Consider the following 9024-nt stretch of genomic DNA (forward strand, 5'->3'; position numbering starts at 1 on the left):
ATGCTCTGAATGCAAACATACACAATATAAGCATCCACAAGAAAAGATTATCAGTGACCATCAATCTGAGATATGTCAACAAAATGCAGGTGCATCAGGAAATCCTGCCGGTGCCACTGCTGATCTGAGGGCAGCGACCGAGATAAGGATGTCAAAAAGCCTCGCACATCATCTCGCCGATGAGAATTAGAGAAAAGCCTCTCCGTCATATATCTCATTGTGTGCTGACCCAAAAGGGCGGTCCGGAGAGGCTCATTTACAAACCTGCTTGTGTAGATAAAACAATGCTCATTCTCACCTGCGGCTGAATGTGACTCAGCTATTATCAGGAGGCATCCTTGAAAAGGAGGTGGGAGGCGCCAGGGTTTGAATGCTGAGCGAGGAGCTGCAGGAATCATTTACAGCCAGTTGCCATACATCCTCCCTCTCCCCCTCAGCACAACCCCTCTCCCTGTCCCCTGATAGGCCGATTAATCATTCTGTCACAGAGATAGTGACCCAATCTACATGTAAGGCTGCGAGGAGAAAATGTGAAAGAGGAGAGGGCTTCTGCAGCACTGCAGATAGGCCACATCTACTGACATTCTTGTTTTAAAAAGGAAAATATGTAGAGAGCGAGTACAAGTACAGAATCTCTTTTCAAGTGAGGGAATCATCCATAATGACTGCATGAAAGGAACAGTGTGACAGTTTGGAAAACATTCTCTTTTGCTAGATGAGAAAATTGATACCGCTCTTGCATCTGTCCATTAAATATGAATAAAGCAGCCCGTTAGCTTAGCTTAGCAAAAAGACTGGAAGCAGGAGGAAACAGCTAGCCTGGCTCTGTCCAAAAGTAAAAACAAATCTGCCTATCAGCACCTCTAAAAGTCACTAGTTAACAAGGTAAATCTTGTTAAACAAATAGTGTAAAAATGATTGTGTACTATTTCTTGGCTCTGAGCAGTTGCCAGGCAACCAGCAGAGACTCCAGGAAGTTGCTGGTCCCAGCCGGGAAATAGTCTGGCACATAAACCCCTGTAAAATGGAGATTTGTCGTTTTTACACTTTGATTTTTGTACCGATTAAACAAACAAGATAAAACATGTGTTAATTAGTGAGCTTTAGAGGCGCTGGTAGGTGGATTTTGTTAGCTTTTGACGCAGTCTTCGTGCTACGCTATGCTAACCGGCAGCTGATTGTACTAACATGAGAGTGGTATCTTCTTATCTAACTCTTCGCCTCAGAGAGCGAATGAGTATATTTCCCAAAATGTCAAGCTATTCCTTTAAACTAATTACTGAATATATGTGAACCTTTCTGTACAGAAGAATCTCAGCAGTAATTCAAAGGTTTCACTGTAACATTGTAGGCGTTACAGAAAACATCTCCAGTATGATGAAACACACTGAAAATAATTTCACTCATTCTCTACAGCAGAGTGTTACCCTGCTCTGTGTTACGCTCTCTCTGGCCACCATCACAAATCCTCTCCTCCAAGAGGAAAAAAAAACGCTGCCAGAGGTGTCACAACACAAATTGACATGTTTTTCTCCCTCTAAAGATTAAAGAGTGGTGAAAATGCCCCGTCAGCGCAGCAGGATGCTGTGACTGGTGACAGCGACTGACCATTTAACACTATAGCTCTCTGCCATCGTCTGCCAGCAACACACCATCAAATGGGCTGGGGCCAGGACTGGGAAGGCTCAGCTCTCACCTGGAGTGAGAAGCTGACAGCGGCTGAGCAATCGTGACGATAGTTGTGCTAATGTGTCAGAGGGAAAATCACTGACTCATTCTCAGAGTCCAACATGGGTGGCTTTGTCATTTTTTAACCCATTTCAGCTTGTGGAATACTTTAAAATATAAGCAGAGAAGAAATGTTTCAACCTAATGAAGCAGCAGGAAGTAGGAAAACAAGGGCGATGTGGGTGCAAGAGGGCACACCCACTCAAGCAACACACTCCAGTTAGAATAAGCCTCTTTTATTTCTCCTCTTCTTTGAGCAGTTCCAGCATTCGGGCACCAGCTGCCTTCTTGGAGGGAGCCAACAGAAAAAAAAAAGAAATAAGATTGGTGAACTTCAAAGCATCCTCTCATTTTTCTGGTTATGTATGAGAGACTCGGAGAGTATTTCTCAGTGTGAGAGCCAATGGGAGCAGCAGCCGGAGGTACGGACTTAATGAGCCTGCCTGAATGTTTTACAGCCTGACAAAAAAAGAACCTTCAGAGCATGCTCAGTATCAAATAGTCTCCTGCACTCTGGATATTGGAGGAGTAAACATGTATGCAAGTGTAGTACATACCCAGCTGTATATACATATAATCTGATCCCTCACATCCTCCACACTGTGTTTGTTTACTATACTCCTCAAACCTGAGTGATCATGTGACCAATCCAAATACAAGCCATTGACTATTTTTGATAATTACAACAGCAGACACTCTGGGGGAAAGAATAAACCTGGTTTGTATTTTAGGATGTTACCTCAGGACTCAAAGCCCTGCGAAGACGAATAAATAATTCTCTTTGTGCATAATGTGAAAATTTGTGTTATATTTGGATTTAAATTTGCAGAGGTTAAAAACCTCAAGCTCTCAATAACATTTGGAAAATAATACCCTCTGTATTCATAGTCAGTTTGTTATAATGATTTTGAATTGAATTGGACATAATGAAAACTCTGTTGCGCTAATGATGAGCCTGGTGCAGACCTGCAAGAGTCAGCATTAGGTAGTAAGAGGTACAAGCAGCCCAAGATAGGTTTTGTCCTTGGTAGTGTCACCTCGGTGCTGCCTGTGCTATATGTCCCATGAGAGACAGCAGAAAAAAGAGCATCCTGCAGCACTTTATAAAATCCCCACCCTCTACTCTCTATACTCCTCAGCACAACTGTCAGCCTCCTTTTATGTCTGGCTACTCACTCTGAAAAGATAAAGAGCACTGTGGCTTGTGTCTGTTTTTTTCGGGCTACAATACAGTAGACCTGAGGTATTTTAGTGTAGTGTGCCGTTTTTTTTGGCCGCACTTTGTTTGTTTCTCTGTGTTCAGGGAGGTTGCGAGAGATGCCGGTGTGGCTACAGGGGTAAGCAGAGCATCTGTCAGCAGGGCAGCCTCCTGGACACTCTCCAGGAAAGAGGTACTACACCCACCAGGCAAGCTAAATGAGGCATGATCAATGAGAATAATCTGTATCCAGAGCTACATCCAGATACCCCCCTCCCCCCTTCTAAAAACAGTGCCTGATGTGGAATCATAACAGATTGCACACAAATTGCGTGAAGACATGGTCCGATAGCCGGATCCTGGAGCAGATCAGATCAGTATTCCCTTCACGAAGGCTTTTTGAATTAGCTTTGAGTAAAGTTTGGGACCACATGCATCAGGAAGTAACATACACACGGCACCTGCATTATGGTAAAACCAACAGAAAGGAAACGCTAAGTTAGATACAACAACAAGCCTTAAATGCCTACAACTCTATTCCAGATTCCTCAAAGGAAAGTGTTCAAGCAATGCTGAGAAGAGAGTTGAAATACACCCTTACCAGCACTACCGTAATTCCGTAATCCTGTTCTCCACAACTTGCTAACCCATTCACCAAAGAGGCACTTAGGGTTAATGTTACAATGCCTTAATAACGTCCCTCGACCGCTCTCCCATCAGCACCAGAAACTGCAGTCCTCTTCGCACTGTTTCCACTGCAGCACTACTTGTTCTCCCACACACACACACGCACGCTCACTCATTCTCTCTGTGACTACCCCCACCTCTGTTTCTCTCAATCCCCTCCTCCTCTCCCTCTCTCCACTCTTTCTATCTCTGTCACTGAAAGGATCCCCCTCCCCTCCCCTTTCCCCTCTCCCTTTCCCCTCGCTTTCTCTCCATCTTCCATCACTCCCTCCACTCCAGCCCTCACTACTCAGCCGGCTGATTTGTGATGCTGCTCACAAGGTGCTGTATGCAGCAATATGTGCCCCGGTCCAACGCATGAGGGCAATCCAAAAGCATCCATATGCTCGACTGTCCGACCGGCACCCACACCCTTGTTTAAACAGCACCGCTGCTCGGGGACTCTGCGGGGTTCAGATATGTTCCTGAGCTGCTTACAAGGCTGCAACTGCATGAAAAAAAGAGTGGATGTAAATAAGTAAACGGGAAAGAAATGACATACTGTAGATGAGACCTCTAGATAATAAGACAAAGACGAGAATAAGCCTGTCATTTGCTGTGTGCTTACCGCAGCAGTAGTCTGCTGCTGAGTCTCTTTCGCTCTTGCCATCTCTATCCATTTATCTGAATTATGTCTTTGGACTTGCACCACTCCCACTGTCATCAAGGAAGATTTTAATCCTATGACAGCGGCACAAAGACTAGCAGGGTTTGGCGTGTATAAGCGTATAAATATGAGAGGTTTTGGTATGATTTAAAAAAACCTTTTGCAGACCAACACATTTTCTCTTTCTCACACTGCTTCATATAAGCATCTGAAGGGTCTGAAGGGTCTTGCATGTGGTTCTGTGACAAAAATTACAGGGCTTACAAAATAGAAAATTCGTAGTTTAAATACTTAAATTGCTCACTCATCAGCAATGCCACCCAGACCCCTCTAGCTCACAATGCTTTTTTCCCTTCCAGTGAATATATTGCTGTGCAAATCTGCTAGTTTAATGACAAGATGTGACGCACTCTCTCGCTTAACACCAATGCTGAACCAGACAGTTTGGAGCCCTTCGGGTATTACTGTGTGTCACCGAGAATTATCATCGTCCCCTAAGTGAATCACCCTTCTTATTGGCCGGCAATGAGCACTAGAACAAGAAATCAATAAAGTCTCAATCAGTGAAAATGCAAGGGAGAGAGAAAGATGGCTTTTTGTAATTTCAAAACATACAGCTGGAGAGAGAAGAATGTAACAACTAATGATGTCTGTGACAATACCATTTCTCAGCGTTAGGCAGTAATGTATGGTTGCTGGTTTTGAATTAGAAGTGATCCGGTAAATATAGGGGCGCTGAGGCTGTCCCAATAATACTCACATAAAGAAAAATGGCACAAGCACAGCTCTGTACATTTTGATTTACTCTTTATATCTTCACCTTTGGGTTTAGGTTGCTAAAGAGTACAAACTTTAAGGGATGAGGCTGGCAATATTCTCATGAAAACATTAAAGCCAGCGATGTGTGTTGCAATGCTATTTCCCCGCCCTGTCTGTGGCACCGAGCGAATTTTTTCCTCCTGAAATGTAAATCTTTAAAAACTGGTCACAAATATATGGTTTCATTTTTGAAAAGGCTAATTTCCTAAAAAAGCTGGGCATTGTAGTTTATGGCAAACATTAGTGAAACAGGACTAAATGGAGCATTTGCTGGGGACTATTTTCAGCTGCGGATTGATACACATTTGGTATTTAACTGCAGAAGGATGGTGTACATAGGATTAACAGTAAAATAACAGTGCCCACGTTCATCGTAATAAAGGAACATGTCACCCACTGCAACAGTGTGGCTCATTGATGTGTTTTTAATAGTTTTTGGATGGAAATTAAAGAAACAGAGGCACAGAGGAATACGTTAAATCAGGACTTTGGCTACACAGACAATGAAGGTAAATTCCGGTATTTTTAAACCTGGGCCCAATTTTTTTTTTTACAAATTTTGGTGAGTAATAGTTATTAAACGTTTTGGAATTGATCCAGTAGATCGCCTCTGCTGGCAGCTGCGAAACGGGCTGCAATGGCTGCAACGTAATCCTTGCGGGCAGTTGCGCATATGAAAAGTAGGTCCATTAAGAGTCCTTTTTTTTTGCCACTGACAGGCTCAGATTGTTATCCTGAGTGTCTGATAACATTATAGAAAGGATCCCTACAGAGAAAGACCTTTTTGTTGGAGAATATTTAACCGGAAAGACTGTTGTCTTCCTGCAACAACTCACCTCTCACGAGACTTCTGTTTCTGGTTCAACAAAAAGGATCTTACTCTTTAACAAAAAGGTCTGTTTCTGTAGGGATGCTTTCCATAATGTTGTCAGACATTTACACACTCATTTACACACCAGAATTTCCCTTCAACGGGATCAATTAATTATTTGGTCTTTTTATGATATTTATTGACAATGAGAGAAAATACAGAATATTGCCTTTGGGATCCACAAATGAACCTGGAAGATGGCTGCTTCAGCTGTTCCTGCATATCTCCGCCTCCGTATTGCTTTGTGTAGGGTGAAAGTAAAATGTCAGCCTTCCACTGCGATTTGGACTAAATAAAGCCCAATAGTTTCTATTCCCTCCTCATCAACAATGTGGTATGACATTTCGGCCTCACTATTGAATCTATGAAAGCTAGTCAAGCCTGTATTCCTCTGTGCACTCCTTTCCACGTTGGATGAGCTATCTTACAGCCCAGTGCCCTGAAACCCAGGCAGGTCTGATTCAGTGTCTGAGTGGGAACAGGATATTGATCCAACCAAGATTCATAGCATGCTGGGTAAACCCATGGTGAGCAACACTGGCACCTGTCCCATGTGACATGAAACACAGAAGCATACTGATTTGTATCAACAGATGACACGTACGAGTGCCGTCATCAGCATCATTTCATTGAGTAAAAGAAAAAACTCCATCAGACCTTTCTTTGAACTAAACAGGCCTCGTCTCCAGAGAGATTCAGTGCAACTTAGAATACATATTTAATAAGGCGTGCATGTTGTGGAGACTAACTGCATGGAGCTTACAGCCACATATTAAAGCCCTTCACTCAATGACTACGGGAAGCCATTAAAATGCATTTCCCTACCCAATCTTTTTTTTTTTTACAAAATCACATGTAACGCCATGTGTTTTTCTGTGCAATGATTTAAGTCACATGGCTGTGTTTTAACAAGGTGACAGTAGAGATATTTAACACAACCCCATCAAGAAAAGAGGAAAATAGGAAAGTAAAAAGACTGTGATGCTTCTTTTCTATGCAGGTGACACGAGAACAAAAAAACTATATTTGCATAATAAAGATACAGAACACAAGCACAAACATACAACACCATCTAGTGTTTCTTTTTATCAAGTGAAGTCTCTAGATTTATGTCTGCGGTGGCCACTACACATGAGGCAGCGAAGCATTGTTGTCACTCCCCCGATCTCCGAATCTTTTTAGTGAACGCTGCCTTCATGCATGTGTGGTAAATGTACAACGCTGTAGCTGGCAGTCAGGGATTAGATCTGGTTCTGTCTCTGTGCGGGGATGTGGTGCTGCAGATGTGCGGAGGTGCAACAATGCAATACTTTGTGTTTGTGTTGGCCCATTTTAGATCTGGCAGAGTGAGAGGGAAGCCTCTCTGCTCAAGCCATGTTTATAACGTGTCTCCACACTGCTGTTCAGAAACTGCTACAGTTTATGTTATTGCAACTGAAGATTGAAGCGTTTCTGCCAGTGAAAACTAAATGGAAGAATAAAGAGATTATATCAATTTCAATAACTGTAGTTTCATAGATTGTACAAATCAATACTCACAATTATTTATAGTCTGCTTTATAATATCATGCATGCATTAAGTCGTTTATTTTAGCAACAGGGAAGGCCATTTTCTTAAAATGATATATATATGTACTCCTTGAGTGCAGAGGTGAAACAATTTTTGATTATCGATTATCAATTTCTGCAATTCTTCAAGCAAAGATGACAAAAATTTGCAAACAATTCGGTGCTTTTCCTTCTTACATTGTCAGAAACTGAATTTCTTTCTTTGGGTTTCGGACTGTTGGTCAGACAAAAAAGCAGTTGGAAGACGTTGCCTTGGGTTCTAGCATATTGTGATGAACATTTTTCACTATTTTCTGATGTTTGTAGACCAAACGATTAATCGAGAAGATTTGGTAAATAATCACACAGCATGGATTTGGTTCTCATAACAATAAAAACAACATAGCGGAGCATTTAGCAGCTAAATAATCAATATTTCCCTCCAGAGTTGGTGGAGGCCCAAAACAGGGCTAAAAGAAGTCATTACACGACTGCAAACGAATAAGTAATATTGCTTCATATCTGCTGTTGGATGTGTAAACAGGCAACTGTTTGCTAACAAGTTCGTCGTATCATCTTAAAAGGTGACAATATGTCAGTGTGTGCTTATAACTTGTTTCAGCTGCTTCCCAAGTGGCCAAAAAATCAGGTTTAGCAGGTTTCCAGGTGCTCTGGAAAAATATATCTCTATGTTCAAAAATGATATGACTATGCGTTCATTAAAAGCTACAACCTCTAATGGTGCTACATATTCAAACAACTAATTGTCCACCACCAGTCTCCAGGGTATGAATTCTCATCCAGTAGATGTTGAGCTGATCAATGTTAATAACGATAAGGCTGACAAAGGGCAGTGAGGGCTGAATAATGGCAGATGGCTATAGTAACAGAGCCGGTATAAAAGCAGCGGCCGGTAACCATTCCTCCAGGCGTGGCTGTTGTCCATTGGGGTTTATTAGCTTTCTGTAGCCCCCGAGGCACTGGAGCTTCCATCACTCATGGAAATGACTAATGATTAATCAGCTGAGTGCTGGAGTGTGCAGGGTATGATGGAGACTGGCGCACAACGAGCCAATCCTACAGTAAATCATGCTTGTTCACAGTGGGCTACACCTTCATCCTCACCACGCCTTTCCTGCTCACTACACACTGCAGTGGGCTCCCTCCTCCCTGGCACATGCAAAGCTTTTCTAAGAACAGATGGGAGAGTAGGGAAAACCCAACACACAACGCTGCATGCTGACATCTAGTGGAGTCCAAAACATGTGATTACGAAAGACTCAAATCTACTAACATACACTGTAGTGATTTCATTTTTGGATTCCATGTTCAGCTCAAAAATATTCTCCTGAGATAATTTGGTATGAAGTATAAATAAATTCTTCAGGAAGAATTCATATCTACTGAGCAATTAATGATAATAAACTGAATTTTCCTTTCAGGTCAATTAGTGCTTCACCCCACAGCTCATCAGAGTGTTATATTACTGGACAGTTTCGGAAAGCATCCAGCCATAGTCAGTCTGCC

Source organism: Enoplosus armatus, chromosome 8 (assembly GCF_043641665.1).
Source record: "Enoplosus armatus isolate fEnoArm2 chromosome 8, fEnoArm2.hap1, whole genome shotgun sequence".
Taxonomy (NCBI): Eukaryota; Metazoa; Chordata; class Actinopteri; order Centrarchiformes; family Enoplosidae; genus Enoplosus; species Enoplosus armatus.